The sequence below is a fragment of the Balaenoptera acutorostrata genome, chromosome 6 (assembly GCF_949987535.1).
Source record: "Balaenoptera acutorostrata chromosome 6, mBalAcu1.1, whole genome shotgun sequence".
Taxonomy (NCBI): Eukaryota; Metazoa; Chordata; class Mammalia; order Artiodactyla; family Balaenopteridae; genus Balaenoptera; species Balaenoptera acutorostrata.
In genome coordinates this window covers 15,988,882-16,009,097 of record NC_080069.1, presented here as the reverse complement: position 1 = coordinate 16,009,097, position 20,216 = coordinate 15,988,882, and the positions used below count along the sequence as shown (strand labels likewise).

The window sequence follows — 20,216 nt, the reverse complement described above, 5'->3', positions numbered from 1 at the left end:
CACCAGCGGGGTGGGCTCCAACCTATTACCATTGGCGCTTCCAGCCCTAATGCGGGAGAGGGTGAGCCCCCGCGCCTCCTCTGCCCTACTGAACCAGCCGTCCTGTCCTGTGTGAGGGGCTGGCCCTGGAGGAGAAGGCTTGGCTGGATGCCATCCCTGGGTGACCCCCTCAGGAAGGGGGCAGATAGCTGCTCAGTGGGATTTGTGTGAAGGGATAATATTTAGGAAGTAAGTGGGGGTGCGGTCTAGACAACGGGGATGGTTTTTCAGTTACTTGCAGATTGTGGCTTTGAGAAAGCGGTCAGGCCATCAGATCGTTCGTGCTGTGGGAGAAGGCAGAGAAGAATTGGGGCTAGGGGAAAGTCCCTCTTTCTACCCCAATTCACCCGCCCTGGCTCCTGGCTAACGCCAACGTAGCCCACACTGACTGAGTACCTGCTAGGCGCCAAGTGCTGTGCCCACGAGAGGGTGGCATACAGGCTGGCAGGGACACGAGAGTAAAGAGGTCAATTACAGGGGAGATGAGTGCTAAGAAGAGGATTTACAGAGGGCCTAGTCTGGGGTGGGGAGGGCTTCCTGGAAGAAGCACGAATCGGCTCTCCACCTGACAGTGGTGCTTGGCGGGGAAGGGGAGGCCCATATTTCTGGACCTCAGCTGCCAGGCCAGGGCCCTTCCAGGGCCTCCTCATCCCCAAGGAGCCCCAGGCCCTTATCACCTACTCCTTGAAATGCTTGACCCTCCCCTTGGGCTGCTTGGCGGCTGGGGGAGGGAGGATTGAGGATGAAGGAGCAGGAAAGGGTGTGGAGGCAACTGACCTTGTCCAGGGCAGGACCCCCTGCTGGGAAGCAGAAGCAGAGCTCCCTTTGGGGGAGAAACCCCCTCAGGATCTACAGCAATAAAAAAGGGGCCCCCGAGCTCTCTTTCGCTGCAGCCTCTAATGATGGGGTTGGGGTATAATGAATATCTGTGTGCTCGTAAAACAGACTAATGACTGCCTTCATTTAATGGACCCCTTTTATCCTTACTCGTTCCCAAACCAGAAGGGACCGTCCTGGGGGCTGAGGTCTGGAGCCTCGTGGTAGCCACAGCCCCCAGCTGTTTGGGTTGGGGGCCCACTGGTTACTGAGCCTGAGGCCCCTCGGAGGCTGCCTTTTCCTCCTCCATCCCTTATCTGGTTGAAACCACCCGAGGAGTCTGGGGAGATGCCTGACAGTGACCAGCCTTAGGAAGTGGGCAGGGGATGGGGAGGGAGGAAGCATATACACCCCGATTCCTATGGACAGTGTCGACACTTGTAACACGTGGCTGCAGACAAGGAGCATCTAGCAGCCGCTGGCTGTACCACGCCCCCTTCCTCTGCCCCACACCGATGCCAATAGGAGCTCACAAATCATCCCAGTGTCAACTCCTTCACTTGAGAAGAGCTAGACTCCAGGAGGGAGGGACTTGCCTGCTGATTCACCAGCAACACCTGTGTTTCGCTTGGGAGGTCTCCCGGCTCGGGACTAGCCAAGCCTGACCCTGTTTGGCTTCCTGGAGCTTGGTGAGATCACAGCCCTGGGTGTTGTGGCTGCAGGCTAGTGTGACCTGCCATGCAGGGAATATTTTTAAAGAGAGACTTGCCCCTGCGTTCCCAGGATTAGCTCACTGAGAGACTCAAGTTGTTCTTTGAGTCCCGCCCCGACCTCATTTGATTGTAGAAAGCTGTCAGGGGAACATGAGTTCACTTGGGATAAAATGGGTAGTGGAAGTAAACAATCCAATACACTTGTCATGGACAAGCCCCTGGTGGTGGCCAGGGGAGCTTGGGTGGCTGGTAGCATCTGAGGCAGGTGGGATGGGCAGAATCAGAGTCCCCACACGCTGGAGGATGGAGGGACAGGCCAATTTTCTTTACCTAGAGTTCCGGAACTGCCTAACTATGGTCTTTCGGTCAGAAACTGGAGAGGAGCCACAGGCCATCATGACAAGGTCTGCCAGTGGCAAGAAACTCTAATGAGTCAGCCTGCAGCCTCAGTGTTCCCATCTGGGCGCTGGCCCAGCCCTGCCTCCAGGCCATTTGCAGATAATTGGGGTCAGAGGAGGGTAGAGGATGCCAGGAATGTAGGTTCCTGGGCCCCTGACCAACCTCCCATTTTCAGTGCCCTCCCCTTGGAGACAGTCGCCCCCTGACAACGCAGGGCAGAAAAAGCATCCCCCACCCCATACTTGGCCTCTCAACAGGGGGCACTGTGGTAGGAAAGGCACCTTTAGAAAGGCTCAGAGAGCAAACAGGTGAGGTGAGTCACTCGGAGGTGGTGTCGTGGTTATTAGGCAATAACAACCACCGTCCAATACGCGTGTCGGCCGCTCTCCTCTCTTGAGGCCTATCAGGCACTTTCATGCCAGGGTATCATTTAATCCTCCTTCCCAAGGAGGCAGAAAGGACAAGGCTTATCATCCCCAATTTGCAGGTGGTGAACACAAGCTCCCAAGAGGTTAAGTGACTTGCCCGAGGTTATAGTTCCAATCGGCTGCAGATCTGGGAACGGAATCCAGGTGTCCTGGTCCATGATCTAGGCCTCCGGACTCATAGTCCAAGGTTACTTTGCCCGTACCTCATAACAAAGGGGGCTGTGTTCAGGAAATCAGTTCTAGAGGGAAGAGATGATTTCTTTCCCCTTTGCCAGAATTTCTTGGGTGACCCTGAATATGCTCAGATTGGGCTGAAGGGCCAGTCTACATCTTCCTAAATCTCTCCTGGGTCACGCCCAGGCCTGGGGGCAGGAAACTTTTTGGACAGGAGCAGATCACTTTTGCCATTGTCATCCCGACTTAGGGGACCCTGAGTGCCACTGTGAGGCCACTGAGAGGGCCGTGAGCTGTGATGAGTCAACAGTTCACTAGCCTTAGGTTCTGCAGAGGCATCGGCAACCTGATGTGGAGGTGGGACCTGGAGGAACGAGGGGTGGCCAGGTGAACTGGGGAGGGCCTGGAGCCCTGTGGCTGGAGGATTTACCAGTGCGATGCTGAGAGCTCTCCTCAGGCCCTTGGCCTGACTAATAAGAGTTGAGGTTCCCTGTGAGCTTGGTGCTGTAGTTTCTGTCTCAATGCCCTCCTCTGCTTCTCCTTATCTTTCCAGTCTAGTTCCCACTTCTTTTCCACTATGAAGCCTTCCTCAAGTGCTCTCTCCTAGTTCTTCCCCTCTGTAGTACAGAACCATCCCCCCCCACCCCCACCCCAGGCTAGACCTACAGCTGTTTGCTCTTCTGCATCTCCTCTGGCCCTGAGCTCTTCCAGAGCATCTTGTCTTGGCCCCCTGCTGCTCTGTCTCCTGCTCCTGTGGCAGAGGTACATACCCAGGCCTGGAGGGGAGGGACTGACACACACCCAGCACGGGCCTGGTGCAGGCATTCCACATTCATCAGTGCACTTGATCATCCCTATGACCCTTCAAGGCAGGAAACAGGCTGGGGGAGAGCAGCCACTTGTTCAGGTCATTAGGTGGCAGAAGTGGGATTAAACCCAGATATTGCTGATTTCAGACGTGATTCTCTTCACCCAGTTCAATGCTGCCTCTCAAATGCTTGCTTAGAAGAATGTAGGAGAAAGTGACAAAATGGATTATATGTCTATGGGACTGAGTCAAGATGCTGTCCCCTGGCTTGAAAAATGAACCCAACCTGTGGCAGAAGAAGCATTTATATTTCACTAGATTCAGTTCGCTTGTTTGCTTCCTTCTTTTTTCCCAGGAAACATTTTTGCTGCAGTGATCTGTGAAAGGGCCTCAGGGCCATCCCTGTTAGATGTGTCCCTCACCCCCTGCCAATGGAAGGAGCTGGGCCATATCTCTGTGAATCCAGGAGCCCAGGTGTGAAAGCCACTGTGGGGGATGGAGAGAGGCCTGGTCACAAGGGCTGATCCATTTGGGGACAGGTTGGGCTCTTCAGGTCTGGAAAACCACCAGATGCCGTATCTGTGGCCCCTGACCGTAGGTTCTGTGATTCTGTTCTCTGGCCTTTATGGAGCAGGGTGGGGGAGAGTGTCGGTCTCCCAGATTAGGAGTAGCTGGTCAGCTCTCGACCACAGGATTTCCCTTGCTTTCCTCCCCTTCTCTCTTATTGTAGCCTCTTCCTCCTCTGTTCTCTCTTCTCTCCAGTCTCTTCCTCTTCACCCCTCTCTTCTGCCCTCTTCTCCACTTTCTCCTCCTCTCCTTCCTACATGGACCTCAGCCTTCTATCAGGAAACCAATTTCTTCATATTGGCTCCCCTAGTCTACCTCCTCCTGATCGGCACTATCCATCCAATACAACATTCTGTGATGATGGAAATGTTCTAGATCCTTGCTGTCTTATATAGTAGCTGCTAGCCACATGTGGCTATTGAACACTTCAAATGCGGCTTGTGCTGCTGAGGAACTGAATTTTTAAACATTTAAAAAATTTTTAATTAATTTTAATTTTAATTGGCACCTGTGGCTGGTAGCTACTGAGCTGGACATCAGAGCTCTAAATGATACGTAGTGCTGGACCCCCTGGAGGTGCCCCTCCTTGTCGAGGCCCTGCCTCTCCCCCAAACCTCTGTGGGACCCAGCTTCCCTCCTGTGCTCAGCTTCCTGATCTGCGACCTGTGAGAGGCCACGGAGTTCTGGGCTTGGAGCTGGATGACCCTGGGCATTGGATCTGGGAGCCTCAGTGGACTCTTCTGTCAAATAATGAAAATAATTTCTTGAGGAAGGTGCCCTAGCCTCAAGGTTTCCTTCCAATTCTTAGTTCAGTGCTTCTCTGGGCCGGAGCCTGCTATGATCAGATCTGGGCGAGTCAGTGTGAACAGCAGGGCAGGCACTGTGTGTGTGTGTGTGTGTGTGTGCACATGTATGTGAGTCACCTATGCATGTATGTGTGCATGCATGCACAAAGCTGTGTGTGTGTGGCGGAGGGTTGAGGCGCAGCAGTGAGACCCTGGGGACCCTGCCTAACTGAACAGCCTGAGACTAGGAAAGGGGTTGAAGGCTGCTTAGATGGGGAAGGTTGTGGTCTGACTCTACGTCTGCTGGGCGTCTGCCCAATCCTTGGCCCGGACTGTTCCAATGATGCCCCAGACTTCCTCTTTTGCCATAAAAGTATCCCAGGAAGCCTCTCCACAGAGGCCCCAGGGGTTTTCTCAGGGAATGTGTGAGTTTGTAAGCAGGAGCCCCAGGCTGCGTGCGGTCTCCCACAGAGCCTGGCATTGGAGGGGATGTGTGTCCCAGCCTGGGGGGGAGGGGAGGGGTTTCGCCTGGACCCAGGCCCTGGCTTATGCAATGTTTAGACTCTTAGTCAATTCCAACAACTTGGACGGATGCGCGCGCACACACACACACACACACACACACACACACACGCACGCACACACACACACTTGCACACACTGCGTACGGAGGTGTGGAAGGGAAATAAATTAGCCTTTGCTGCTTTGCCCTCCCTCCAAGCCTCTGCCACCGCAGATGTCCCCCACATTTGGAGATAAGGGGGGATCCCCCGAGAGAGGGTGTTCTTAGGCTTCTTGGGTGAGATGGAGGCTCCAAGCCTATGAGATGGGAGGGACCACTGAGAGGAGCCCCCTGGGGGCAGGGAGAGAAGCCCACCGGCCAGTAAGTGATGGGACATGGTCAGGGTGTGGAGAGAATGGGATGCCTTCTCTTCTGCCCCAGAAGGTGCCCAAGCCTCAGGGATCCTGGGTCACAGAACCACCCTGGCGGAGAGTTGCATCAGGGCGAAAGTGCATGCTAGATGCCTTGGGGGAGAGGGCACTGAGGGCTTGAGATCCTAATTATCCAGCCTTTGGGTGCTTAGGGTCAAACCCTCAGCCTCCACCAGTGCCCCACCCCCTCTCCAACTGCACACAGATGGAGGGGGTCGCTGGGGGTGAGTGAAGAAAGCGGGGGTGTGTGTGGATCAGAGGTAACCGGGCTTTTATCAGGCCCGAGTCGGGCAGGTGGGTGGGAACAGCATTAGGTAGTCCTGGAGTTCCCCACAAGCAAGGGCTTCCCGGGAAAAGAGCCCTTCCTGCTGGGAAGCCGCGAGGCTCTGACTGGAGACCAGGCCTCTCTCTCTGCCGTCACTGTACACGCAGGAGCGCTCCCAGCAAGTGAGCCGCTTAGCAGACCTGCCTGGAAGCAGGGAGCTGGAGCAGACGACCCGCTGGGTCCCTTCGAACTCTGGAATTCCACACAGGGGACTCACCACACCCATGCCTCTTGGCTGTGTGGACCCACACTGGTCCACAGAGAGTCTGGGGCGGGGGGAGCCGCTGTTGGGACTAGGGAAAGGACAGTCTGAGGTGTGGGTACAGAAAGGGGTATCCCACAGAGCTCTGCTGGAGTTTCTGAATTTGCTCCCGTGCTTTCATTTCCCTGGAAGGAGAATGGGGATAGCTGAAAAGGTCTGAAAATTGCTTCTCGGTTATGCACGGTTTTGGCAGGAAAGCTGAGGGGTGTTCTTCCTTTATCATAGCTGGCAGCCCGGACTTCCCACAACGCAGTGAAGGGGAGCCTGAGGTCTGGCTGGCCGGTACCTCCCTCACACGTCTCTTGGGCCTCTGTGTACCTCTTCTTCCTTCATATCTGTGGGCAAGAGGTCCCTTCTCTGTCATGTCAGCCCTAGGAGCACAGCTGCCTTCCCAGGCTCATGACCTCCACTGACCCTGCTTGAACTGAGAGCCACGCCTGCCCCAGCCCCTGCCTCTCCCCACCTCCTCCCTCCCTGGACAGGGGAGTCCCCATCCAGGGCCTGGCCCCCAGACACAGCACACGGATCAACTCTCTGAGATGGTCGCCATTTGCCTGTCTGGACATTGCCTTTCCCTCCCTTCGTTTGAGCAGATTCCCCGCGTAGGTGGGTAGCTGCCGACAGCTGTGGAAGCACAGATGAGCCGTGGATGATGAGATCTGAAGGGAGTTCAGAGACCCCTTAGTGAGGTCTACCCTCTACCTTTTACTGAGGAACCAATTCAGGGCCCCGGCATCCACAGGACCACTTATAGGCAGCGGGGCTCTGGAACCCGGTTCTCCTGATTCCCGGTGTGAGATACCTTATACCAAATTAAGTCCTTCATTTCCCCAAGGGCTTGGATGTGCATGCAGCTGGGATTTGGAAAAACTGACCCGGGCAGAATTTTCTCTTCTTCCAAGATCGAAGTGGATCATTCTGGGTACCTGGCTGGTGTTTAATAAATGCCTGTTGATTGACCTGTGTCTCCGGGTGAATCCTCTCTCCCCTTCTAGAGGAAGGAGGGGGCAGACCCTGTAGGAACTTGGTTTATCCCTTCCCTGCTCTCCTCTAGATTTCCACTCCTGTCCGGCAGTTAGAAAAGAGGATGCCAGAGGATCCACACTCCCCCTTCGCTAGGGGCACACTTTGCTGTCTCTTAGCTTCCTGCAGCGCCAGGACCCGAGGCAAGGAGTCAGTCTAACCAGGGCAACCACCCTGCCTAACTGTTAGAGAAATAAACAAGGTATAAGGGAGAGGAGTACCGAGGGGAGTACCGAGGGGAGAGGAGTTACCTCAAAAGTATCTCAGAAAAGAAGAAAGCCAAATTTTTCTATGAGGTGCATGGATGGGGGGAGAGGGAGAAAAAAAAAAAAAAGCCTGGGTAATTAAGTTAATAGGTTTCTTAAAGAATGCCCTTGTGAGTGATGTTCAACACATTCAAGTGTTGACAAGAAGGTATTTAAGTTGACACCCACGCAGCGGGCAGAAGCATGCTCTCAGCTCCGACACACCTTCTTTGTCTGAAACTTGTAGTAAAACTCAGTGCTGGGTTGTGAAATCTGTCCCAAGGGATCCGTGTTGCAGGGGGTCCAAGGTCAAGCCTCCTGCTTCTAGACAGAGTTGGGGTGGGTGAGGGTGGCTACCCTAAACCTAGGTCCCTAGGTTAGGAGAGCAGAGGCTGGGGTCCTCAACTCAGAAGCCCACGGAAGCTGTTATTCTGGGGGTCTCGGAGGGCCCACAAGACTATTTTTGACTCTTGCAAGTGGTTGGAATGAAGCTCTGTCCCTTCCCTCCAAGATCCAGTTGCCTTGTGGACCTTGGGTCTGATACCCAGGAACATCTGTGCGGTCCTAGGGCTTCCCTAGCACGATGAACTAGTGGCATAATCTGGATGAATTGGTGAATATGGATTTTCCCTTTCTCTTAAACCTGTAGTAGGGAGAGAGGCCCCAAATCACTGGGCTAATGGAAAGAAGCCTTGCCTTGGAGGAGGAGAGGAAGAGGGGCAGGGGGAGGGGGAGGGGGAAGGGGTGTGTGTGTGTGTGTGTGTGTGTGTGTGTGTGTGTGTGTGTGTATTTAAAGAAAACTTTGGGTTGCTCTCGTTTGAAAGCACAGGGGCATAAATTACCATTCCTAAAACAAAGGAGTTTCTCCTTTTGCCAAGCAGCCTGCCTCAAAGGCCCCGGACAAGGATGGGGCTCCTTGCCTGCTGCGGGCTTATCAGCCTGCCTTTCTGCCCAGCTGTCATCCAACCCTCTTGTCATCAGCCATCTCTCATCCACCTTCTCCTTCTGTTACATTAAGCTCAGATTTATCGGGTGATCAGAGTTTTCAGGCTGGGACCTGAATTTCAGGGTCTCCGCCATTGTTACGGTGGCCAGATTTGTAAAGTGGAAAAATGGTGACATGAACGTCTTTGTGAAAGAAATTTTCTTTCTTAGATACTGAGCAAAACACTTTGAAAATAAAGTAACCTAACTCCACAGTTGTCTGGTCACCTTGAGGCCGCGTAAGTGAGCAATGTGAAAAACCTGAATCAACATCCATGGTTAATGGGTTTCCAGCCTGGCAGAAAGGCTAGCACTGCCCCTCACCTAAAGTCATATACAAAGGCTGTGTGTGTCTGTGGATGTGGTGGGAAGAGTGGGGCAAATTGGAATTTCCCCTCATTTAAAAATGGCGGTCAAGGAAGGCGATACCTTCTTGCAACAAGAAAGCCTGGGTTAGCGCTTTGCTCTTGTTCTTGGCACCAGCCCTTGTTCTGGGGGCTCATTTCTGCTTAGAGAAGCTGGTTCCCATCCAGGCCATCCCACTGTTCAGGAGATGTAGGATTCTGGGGTTTGTGCACACGCCTAAGACATTTCCGTTTCTAGGAAAAGGGAACAATTTATCATCTTTCTCCCTAACTCCTAATGCATTAGGACACAGTATTAAAGAAAAGGCTCTGGGTTGAGTAGGAGATACCTGTTAATTTTACAGTCAAATTTCCCATTCCTCCGATACTCTCCCGTCCCCATTCTCCATCATGGAGACAGACCACGGCGATGTCTCTCCTTTTCCTGATTTTCCAATTTGAGTTTCCTAAGAGCAAACTGAGAGGGTTAATCAGATTCCCCACTTTCCTGTTTGACGCAGGCAGGTGGCCAGGGAGTAGCCCAGTTCAGCACACTCTTATTGAGTGCCTACCATGTACAGTGCCAGGGCTGGGGGCTACGGGGCTGTAGTTCCTGCCCTTAAACAATTTTCAGCTCACGGGAGGCGCAGAGCTGCCTGAATTATCCTTACAGTCCCAGAGAATGCACATGCCCTGCTCAGGGGCCAGGAGGGAACTGAGAGCGCCCCAGAAACAGACAGGTTTCCGGAGAAGTCACTTCCTCGCGAGATTCCCCATTTCCTCCCACCTCCCAGCATTGAAACTGGGGGCACCACAAGGACCTAGACAATGAGTCAACTCGACAAGGGCAGACTTTTAGCTGGGACATCTTTTCACATCAAACCTTTTTTTTGAAAATAGGTTTTCCTTCTTTCAGAGACACTTGGCCAGAGCGAAGCAGACTCCTTAGTTGTGACCAAATACTGAAATCAGATCAGTGATATTGTAGTGTGTTTCGTAAGGACAGACGCTGCTGGGAGAACTAGAGAGATGGGCAGCTCCCGTAGCTGCCCAGAGCCTGAGGTTGAACCCCGAGGCGGAGCCCTCCAGAGTGGCCACCTTGCCGAAGTCCTTCCCAGGCCACCATTCCTTGTGGAGGAGGGTGGAGGGTGGAAGCCAGGGCCCTGGGCTACTGGCTTTAGTGCGCTCGTGGGTGGGTGGGTGGGTGGGAGGGCTCAATACTGGCTTTCGGACCAGACTTCCCCACCCCTGCGTGGGAGGCGTGAGGGGCTAGAGCCGGGAGGCAGGAAGTGAGCGCAGATGGGCTGCCCAGACAGCTGTGCGGGGGACAGAGCACATCTGTCCGGGTGAGTCTAGTGGGGCCCCTCCCCACAACCTACATGCCAAGTCTACCCGTTCATCAGTAGGGTGTGGGCTCAGTTTGGGTCCCAAATGGGGAAAATGATGGGAAAGGAAAGTTTGAAGGCAGAGGCAGGAGCTAGGGGTTGCTAAGGGGGTATGTTCCCATGAGAAAAAGAATGTCTGAACTCTGGGGGAGAGGAAAGGACGAAGGGCAAAGAGAAACCTAAAAGCAAATGGATCAGATTGCATCTGCCCAGGGTGGGCTTGTGGCTTCCAGGTGGCTCCTGAGCACCCAGGGTCCGGCCTCTCCTCTGAGAAGCTGCCCAACTCCTCGCCTCTCCTGTGCTCCCCAAATGTCTTACATTGCAGCAATTAAAGTCCCCGAGGTAACCGCTCCTTCTTCCGTCTCACCTACTAGCCCGCGGGTGTACTAAGATCAGAGACCCTATCTTCTTCATCACTGAATCCTCACAGAGTAGACACTCTGTAGAAGTTTGCTGAATGAGTGAGTGATTGCATGGCCTAAATCGACACAAGGTTTCCCACTGAATGCTTTAATTTTCTCTAATTGGCTGTAAATATTGCTGGGGAAGCTTTTCCCAAGTAGACACTCGAATAGATCTTTGGGAGATAGAAACTGGATCAGATTCTCATCAGGAATTTGCCTGCGGGCCTGAGGGTAGTTTACCTCTTTAAGCTCTTTTCTAGGGAGCTGAGCACAGGGGAAAGGCTCACTGTTCTAGAAACACACTGACTTGGCGTCACGGCCACTTGCATGTCCTCCTTGGGGCAGCTGCTTCCCCCTCTGTGCAAAGCCATCACCTGCCTGCTACGGAGCCAGAGAGGCAGGAATTATGGATCGTGTGGACCTCCACGAGCTGGGGAGGCTGATAGCTTCCCTGCATCCGTCCTCCATCACCTCTCCCTGCCCGGTTTTCACGGCGTGATAAAAGGAGATGCGAGGGACTTCCCTGGTGGTCCAGTGGGTAAGACTCCACGTTCCCAATGCAGGGGGCCCGGGTTTGATCCCTGGTCAGGGGAACTCGATACCGCACGCGTGCTGCAACTAAGAGTTCGCGTGCCGCAGGTACGAAGTCTGCACGCCGCAACTAAAAGATCCCGCGTGCCGCAACTAAGATCCGACACAGCCAATAAATAAATGAATAAATAAATAATAAATAAATATTCAAAAAATAAATAAATGAGCTTTAAAAAAAAAAAAAGAGAGATGGGAGTTGGAGTTCCAGCTCTACTGTGTGGCCCCAAGTGAGTCATTTCTCCTCTCTGGGCCTCTTGTGTTCTCATCTGAACAATGAAGGCTGGACTAGGGAATCTCTGAGATCTCTACCAGTTCCTAATGTCACAAATCTGGTAGAATGATGAGCAGGGAACGTGGCCCTTGATGTCATCACCAATCTCCCCAGAGCCTGGTCTGGGGACTTTCCCTTAACTTAGGCTTGGCAGGGGGAGGAAGGGCCCACAAAGCCCCCGCTCCCCTCATGGGCTCCTGTGTTCACCCACTTGCTGCAAAGGTGACTCTTCCTGGATGAGTTAGTCAAGTCCTGCTTGAAGTCAGAAAGTCTGCGTGAATGACTCTTGAATGTTTCCCAAACTTCTACCCCTGTTTTCTATTACCCTGTGGGTGTAACAGAAGTACCAATAGGGACAAAGGAAGGATTAAAGTCCCAAGGGCTTGGGGCCGAAATGGGACACGTGTACTCTCCTCTAACGTTATTTCTGTCATGCTCGTCGCAATCACGGTCACCCATTATTAATACTGTTAAACATTTATTGTTCTTCGTTCAGCCAAGAGCAGTGGGTGAGTAAATCAGCAAGAAACTCCGGCCACAAGAAGCCTGCGCCGTTTCGGGCATTTCCCAGGTCAAGGCTGGTTTCTCCAGCCCTTATGCAGGGATTAAATCTGACCCGTGGCTTTGAGTTCCTTTATATGAAAGTGCTCTCCTTTCTGGAGGAAAGGTGTTATAATTCCAAGCTACTTTTGCCGCTGTGTATCTGTTTCATATTCACATTTGTAGCTCCTACAATGCCTTGAACAGGGCACGACCAAAGGTGCTTGCTAAGTGCTTCTTGAAAATAGTTAATTATAATGATGTCTTATAACAAGTTAAGCAGGGGAAGTGGGCCTGGGAGTGCTCTGCAGTGCTTCTGAGCTGCCAGGAGCTGAGAAACAGTTTAACTCCTCGTCTGGGGCATCTTCCCTGCTAATGCTTAGAGCCTGGAGCCCTCGGGTTGCAAGGCTAGCAAGGGATTGGCTAGCAAGGGATTGTTTGGGAGGCAGGTGGGGGCCAAGTCAGACAGGAGGTGAACAGCTGGCGCCTCCTTCTGGCCCTGCCGGGCTGGAGCAGGCCTGGGGAGGGCTGGTGCGGGAACCTCAGCCCCTCGGCTCCCAGAATGTCACCTCCCTCCCACTACCCCAGCCCCTTCACCCCGAGAGAGCCCAGCTCAGGAGAGCCAGTGGAGAGCAAGGGAGGCTGTTATGTAACTGATTTAACTCCTTGCCAAACTGGTGACTAATTCAGACCGTCTCGGCCAGATTGGCTCCACAGCTTTGGTGTGAGCTGCAGGAGGCCCGGCTGGTTCGTGGCTGGTTCGTGGCTGGTTCTCACACCCTCTGCTGGAAGGATCTCTCAGCTCCCTTGCTGGCCTGGGCCACCACCAACCTCAACCACGGCTCCATCAGCACTCCTGCCTACCGGAGACCTTCTCCGTAGGTGTCCGATCCCCCAACTTTGTGTCCCTTCCTGCCCTACAAAAAGAGGCCAGGAAGACAGTTCATTTATGCCTGGGGCTCACTGATGCCCTTCATTTTGCACCTAGTGAGGGCGAAGGGCGCTGTGGCCTGCTGCCCTTGGCTGGCTGGCCGGCCGGAGAGTTTTGGCTGCTAAGGTTGGCACTGTTGGGTCCAGAACTTGGGGCCCCTCTCCACCACTGCCCAAGGGGAAAGGGCTCCAGGGAACATCTGGCCTCACCCAGTCCCCTGGCCTTGGACCCCCGGCCCTGCAGGTCACAGGCTGCCTGGGTGATGCCGGGAGAGGCCTGGGCTCACTGCTTCGGTTCTCACTTTTCTTTTTTAAGAGCGGGTGCTTGGTAAGCCCAGCCCATCCCTCCTGCAGAAGGCCGTCCTGAGGGGGAACGTGGAGGGAGGACATTTGTGCTTATTTGGAGACAGTTCAGGGAAAACCACAAAGAGGTGTCCTGACAAGGCCCACGGTATTCATAGACATGAGTGCTGGGGATTAGTTTATTTAATCCTTAACCACACAGCCCTCTGTGATTGGGATTATTCCCATTTTACAGGTGGGGAAACTGAGGCTGAAAGCAATTGGGTAGTTTGCCAAAGCTGTTAAGTGGCTGAGCTGGGCTTTGAACTCACTCCCCAGTGGCTTGGGAGCCTAAGCTGGTTCTGATACACTGCCTTCCCATGGCATTCCTGGGATGGGTTCCCGAGGCCGTTGAAAGACTTGTACATCTCAGCAGCTTCATGGCAACTGCCCAGCTAGACCCAGAAAATAATACTACCTTGTACTGCTGCTTCCTTCCGCCAAGCCCCACACAGACATGATCTCATTCACTTTCCCACAGTCCCATGTGGGCTAAGGAGTGGGTGGGGACTCCGTTTCCCAGGGAGGAATGGGAGGCACAGAGAGGGATGCTGGCCTGTCCTAGGTCACAAAGCTGGCTGGCGGCAGAGCTGGGACTGGAAATCAGGCATCCCTGCCCTTGAGGGCGGTCATTTAGCTTGATGAATATGGGCTAGAATCACCCCCGGGATACAGCAAATTGGGGTGCTTTTCTTGAGGGCTGACTCAGTGGCTGAAACAGCTCCAAGATAGCTGGGCTTGTGTTAAAAAAAGGAAATCTGAGATGCATATAAAGGCAATCTGTATGCCAAGAAAGAGGCGCTGGGACTAATGGTCACCACACTAGCTCCCCTCCTGGCCAGTCCGGGCACCGTCTCTCTGCTTCCCTTCCCCAGATGCCCTGGGGCTCAGACGCAGCCCTGGTGCGATGGAAAGAACACTGGCTTTGAGGTCATGGAACCTGGAGAGGATATTCACTAGGGGCCCCTAAATCAGTCATTTCCCCTCTCAGCTTTTCCACTTTTCACTCAAAAAGTGGGGATAATAACTACATGAAATAGACATTGTGTGTGAAAAATTTCATCAACTATAAAGCCTGCAGAGAGAGAGAAATTACTGGTGCTCCCTTCAGCCCGCTCTCATCTCTACTAAAGATCTTTTTAAAAATGGCTTTGAAGCGGCGAGTCACGCAGCAGCATTGTCCTGGTCAAACGTCTGTCTTCCCTACTGTGGCTTTTCCACTTGGATCTCTGGTACCCAACGTCTGGTCCCGAATCAGATGTTCCCTGGGTGGCCCCATGGGCTCCAGGGCAGGGCTGGCAAACTTTTTGCAAAGGCCCACGTGGTAAATATTTGAGGCTTCGTGGGCCGCAGGCGATTTTGGTCACATGTTCTTTGTGTCTTTCTTTCTTTTCTTACAACTCTTTAAAAATGTAAGAAACATTTTTAGTTCACAGGTCTTACAAAAACTGGCCGATCTGGCCCGCGGGCTGTAGTTTGCTATGCCTGGCCTAGTGTGAAATTGGGGGCGGGGGGAGTTTGGAAGTAGACAAGGCCTAGACCCCCAGTTTTGCTGCTTGCCTGCCTGCGGGCCTTCGGATCACTCTTCAACCTCCCCGGGACTTAGTGAATTATCTGCCTCATGGCTGTAATAGTGCCTACTTACTTCAGAGGGCTGCGGTGAGGGTTCTCAATAGGAGGCGTCTACCCCACAGCAGGTGCCTGAGAGATACGGGGTGGTATCATTACTGCTCAATGAGTGAGGGACGGCCCACACTGTCCTTGGTGTAGTGGGGAGGACAGCACCCTCCCAGAGTCTGGGATATTCTACAAGGTGACCAACCAAGGCCCTGCTCGGAAGGCAGAGGCCCAGGGTTTCACGAGGAGAGGAAGACCTGGGGTTATGTCGAGGGGCTGCTTGTAGGGTTGGGACCTTGGTCCCACCAGCAGCTTTGTCTTGGGCGGGAGGTGGTGTCTGGGAGTCTGTGGGACTACAAGAGGCCCCACATAGACCCGGGGCCCAGGGGGACCCAGGGCTTTGCCGAGAGGACACCGGTGACTCCCTGGTCCTCTTGAGTCCTGGCTTGTTGTCAAGTGAAAAACTAGAGAAGGAAGCAGTTCTGAAAAAAGTGTGGGTCAGAGCAAGCTCTTTTCATTAATAATAAGAGCCACCACGTACTGAGCACTTTTGCGTCCCGGGTGCTGGGGGCTGTATGCCCATCCCTCCATCCCCCCAGCGAGCCCGGGGCAATGCTGGGGCGGGAAGGGGGCGGGGTGGGGGGGGAAGGCTCACAGCTGCAGGGGCTGGAGCCGGGAGAGGATGGTCCTGCTTTCTTTGATGTTCCACTGCCTCCTGGGAGCCTAGCTCTGCCCGTGGGTTCAGGTTTGGGTGGATACTCAGGCCAGGGAAGTTTGAGATCTTGATTCTTTTTCTTTCCTTCTTTTTTTCTTTTTTTAAAATTATGTGGTAGTTATCTTTAAGTACAAAGACTTTTCCAATCATGTCACTTAGAGATCATTTTATCCACTGCTCTGTTTGCCGCCAGTCTCTTGTCTCTCTCCTCAGCAACGGTAAGGTGGATACCCTTTCCACGAGGAAGAGAGATCCATGGTTTGTTGCCTTTGTCAATAACGAAAATGTTGGAGAGCCGGGTGGCAAAGCTATGGCCGTTGGCATCTTTCTCATGAACTACATCAAAAGAACCAGGATGTCTCTCCCGGTTAGTGGTCACACCAATTCTTCCCAGGTTAGCACCTCCAGTCACCGTGCACAGGTTACCAGTGTCAAATGTGATGAAGTCAGTAATCTTGCCAGTCTCCAAATCAGTTTGAATGGTGTCATTCTCCTTGATGAGGGGATCATGGTAGCGGATGGTGCGAGCATCATGGGTCACCAGATGAGGGATTCCTTTTGTTCCCACAAAGATCTTTCTCACTTTGCACAACTTATACTTGGCCTCCTCAGGTGTAATACGATGAACAGCAAAGCGACCCTTGGTGTCATAGATCAGACGAAAATTCTCTCCAGTCTTGTCAATGCTGATGACATCCATAAAACCAGCAGGGTAGGTTATATCAGTGAGGACCTTGCCGTCAATCTTAATGAAACGCTGCATGCAGATCTTCTTTACTTCATCTCCTGTTAGGGCATACTTAAGTCTGTTCCTTGAGACATTCCCTCAGCTTGTGGGGACCGGTAGATGGACGAGGAGCAAACACACCAGTCAGTTTATCCAGCATCCAATGCTTTGGAGCTGCTATGTACTTCAGGTGTTTCTTGGGACCGCGAGCCATGGCTGCGCTAGGCACGAAAAGAGAGTGATTCTTCTTTTTGAGAAATACAGTGAAAAGGACTAGTTCCTCGGCTGCTGGAAAAACCCCATCATCACCCAGCCACGGAACCTGGAGCACTCTCTTCTGTGTACTTGTGCCATCCCGTGGCTGGTTCTGGAGGGTCACCTGCAACCAGCCTCCCGGGCTGGAACTCAGCAGTGTGACTCGGTGCACAGGGGCCATGTCTTCCTATTGCCAACACCCTGCTTATTTCTGTGCCTCTTTCCACCTATAATTCACTGTTCCTGTATCTAGAAAGCCATCCTGTTACTTCTTTACCTGGTAAACTTCTACGCAGTCCTTTAAAACATAGCTCAAATGTCACCTCCTCCAGGAAGCCTTCCAAGACTACCCAGGCACAGTTAGTATCTCCCTCTTCTACCTTTAGGCACTTTGATTGTTATACTATTTGGGGGTGGGGGGACAAACATTAATCGAGCACTTAGTACATCCTACGCCTTACGCTAAGCACTTTACTGAATTATACCATTTAACATTCAAAAACCCATGAAAGGGTCTTATCCCCATTTTACAGATAAGGAAACCGAGGCTCAGAGCAGCTAAATAACCTGCCCAAGGAGAGGCTGGGATCTGAATCCAAGCAGTATGACCTCAGTGCCCTCCTTCCACCACTAAATGATATTGCCTCTCTGACACTAGTTATAATGACCCCAAACTGTGATAATAAGTTTATGGGTCTGTAAATGGCCCGTGAGCTGAGACCACGACTTACGTATCTTTGCTGTCCCAGAATGTAGCGCAGTGCAGTGCACATAGTAGGCGCTTAGTGGTTGCTCATGGAAAGAATGTTGAATACAGAGCCTGTGGGGGTTGGGCCCACTAAAGGAAGGTGGGGTGCTGGGAGTGGGGAAAGGAAGACCAGTGGGGGACACAGCTGAGCGGGTGGGGCTTGCTTGACCCTGAGGGGGGAAGGTTCCTGCTGCCAGCTGCCATGCCATCTTGGAATCACGAGCCTGGCAAGAACAACAGAATGATGTCCTGACACTGCTTAGTAAGCACCTTCAACATGCTAGGAAGCGCTTCGCACAAGGGCATTCTAAGTCCAGGACAAAGGACAGCTAGTTCAAATCCCTAGACAGCTCACAAAGGCAGTGCCTTTGCAGGATGCACTTTGGCAAAGGATCATCCTGAGGCTGGGTCTGGACTCCGTGCCCTGTACATTCTGAACCTTGCCGGCCCTCTGAGAAGCCGGGCTGTTGGGCGAAGTTGCATGAATTCCCGTGTTGGGGAGTCCTCTTTTGTACCATGCAGCTCTGTTTACAGCGGACTGGCTGCCCGTAGGAGCAGAGCTTTCGGGTGAGCAAGGAGATGGGCATCAGAACACCTTCATCTCTTCCCGGCTCTCTCCACACACAGGAGGTGGGACCCAGCCGGGGCCCAATGCCTGGAGCCTCCCAGCAAGCCAAGTGGGCCTGTGAGGTCATGCTTCCTGCCACCCTTGCAGGTGGCCCTTTCCTGGGGCGCCAGCAGGTGTCAGGGGCAGGGGTGATGTACAGGGGACCCCTTTAGTATCCCCAGTCCCCTCTGGGGGCTGGAGGTGCCCCTTGAAGCCACCGTAAAGCTCTTTTCTTGCCCGGAAGAGGTCCAAAGCATGCGTGGCTGCTGACACGGGGGAGGGGGGGATGGGGGGAGGGGGGGATGGGGGGAGGGGGGGGAGAGCGAGAAGACCCCCCTGCAAGCCGCGTTCATACAAAATGCATTTCCCAACGTATCCCTCTGGCCTGTCGGAGCCCCTTCTGCTCACTGCTCTGTTTATACATGATAGACAACTAATTAACATCCAAACCTCCTGAAAGGTCTTTTCAGAGGTAATGTTCTGACAGATTATGTCAGCAAGGAGCACTGATTTGTCTAAGCATGGATCACATTGTTTCAGATTGAATGAGGTGAATATTAAACTGCTTTAAATGTACTCTTCATAAAGTACTAATTACACACTCCCAAGGGAGAACAGCCAAGGAATACTAAACAGTAGAGAAGTCAACAGAAGGTTCTTTTTATAGTATGTTGCTGGGCTCTGTGTTTTTCTGTCTCCTTCTTTCTCGCTCTCTCTCTTTTTTTTACAGTAAAATCACAGCACGCTAAAGAATACACATTTATAGCACAATGCTTCTCATCTAATTATACGGCAATCATTAGTTTTAAGCTGGATGCATTATATTTTCTTTGATATATTATGCCTGAGGCACAACTCTGCATTTATTGCTGCTACTGGCAGATTCCAGTCCCCCCAACCCCCTTTCCAAACCCCACCTCCTCTCTACCCCACGACCCTTTAACAAATTATTTAACCCTTACTGTTAGTTTGCTTATTGTCTCAAAAAAGAATAATTGCAATTTAAATTGGCAAAAATGGGGGAAGCGACATACCCTTGGTTAATTAATTAATTAATTTGTTTTTAATTAATTAATTAATTAATTTAGGGCTGCGAGACGCTGCATGAGGGATCTTAGTTCCCCGACCAGGGATCGAACCCGTGCCCCCAGCAGTGGAAGCGCGGAGTCTTAACCACTGGACCACCAGGGAAGTCCCCCCTTTGTTACTTTAAAGCGGAAAAAATAGGAAAGGAAATCTCATGTGTTTCTGGGAGCTGTGCAATTTTTTTATTAACCAGGTAATGTCCTGAATACACAGTCTCTGCTCCCCGACCCAGTGAAATTCCTTCATAACAGATTCTACAGGATCACACTGAACTCCCAGTGGCTGAGCTTCATTGTCTCTCAGGGAAAGAGATATTTATATGTATATAAATATACATCTCTAAAAGCAATAGAGGGGTGGAAAACCATGAGGCAGGGAGCAGTCCAGCAAAAATGCAGGGTGGCCCTTCAAAACGCTTATCTGCAGATGTAGCCAGACTTCTGCTCCAACAGTTTTTCTGGATACTTCTGACATCAGGCCTTGCCCATTGTTGAGAAAAAGCAAGATTAATTTTGAGATGCCCTAGATGGTCAGGTTCTCAGTCCTGAAGGGAGAAAAAGGCCAAGTTCCATGGGGATGGATGGCCTGATATTGACCCGACTGGTTTCTTCTTAGTCAGGCCTCTAATCATCATGTCTCTAAAGATAAAAGTGACGTCAGGGTCCCAGAAAGGTAGAATCGCTTTTGCGTAAGGAGCAAAGTGGGGTCCCCTTTCCCTACTGTGGTCTTCCTTTTCCTCCCCCGACACTAAATCAGAGAACTGTGGGGTCTTGGACTTGAAGGGGTTAGAAATTTCCCATCTTTAACAGTTGAGGAACTTCAGAGCACAGAGCTGCCTGCAGTTCAAGCTGGAACCTGGGGTCCTGACTCCCAAGCTAGTACTCTTTCCACTTCAGATAGAGGAACTCCAAATAACTCTTCTCCCACAAAAGCGACCCAGGGCAAAGGAATAAAATGACAGAGTGCTACGGACTGAATGTTTGTGTTCCCCTCAAATTCACATGTTGAAACCCTAATACTATCAATGTGATGGTATTTGGAGGTGGGGCCTTTTGGGAAGTGAATAGGTCATGAGAGTGGAGCCCTCCTGATGGGATTAGTGCCCTTATAAGAAGTGACAGGAGAGAGTTTGCTTCCTCTCTCTGCTCTCTTG

The 20,216-nt window shown here is 52.3% G+C and overlaps 1 protein-coding gene and 1 pseudogene across 1 annotated transcript in view; both read right to left on the bottom strand.

The window, feature by feature from the left end:
- The window catches only part of PEBP4 (phosphatidylethanolamine binding protein 4), a 211,804-nt gene that overhangs the window by 27,697 nt on the left and 163,891 nt on the right, over positions 1-20,216 (bottom strand). The gene's annotated exons all lie outside the window — the stretch shown is intronic.
- On the bottom strand, positions 15,792-16,581 carry LOC103002598 (40S ribosomal protein S4, X isoform-like; annotated as a pseudogene).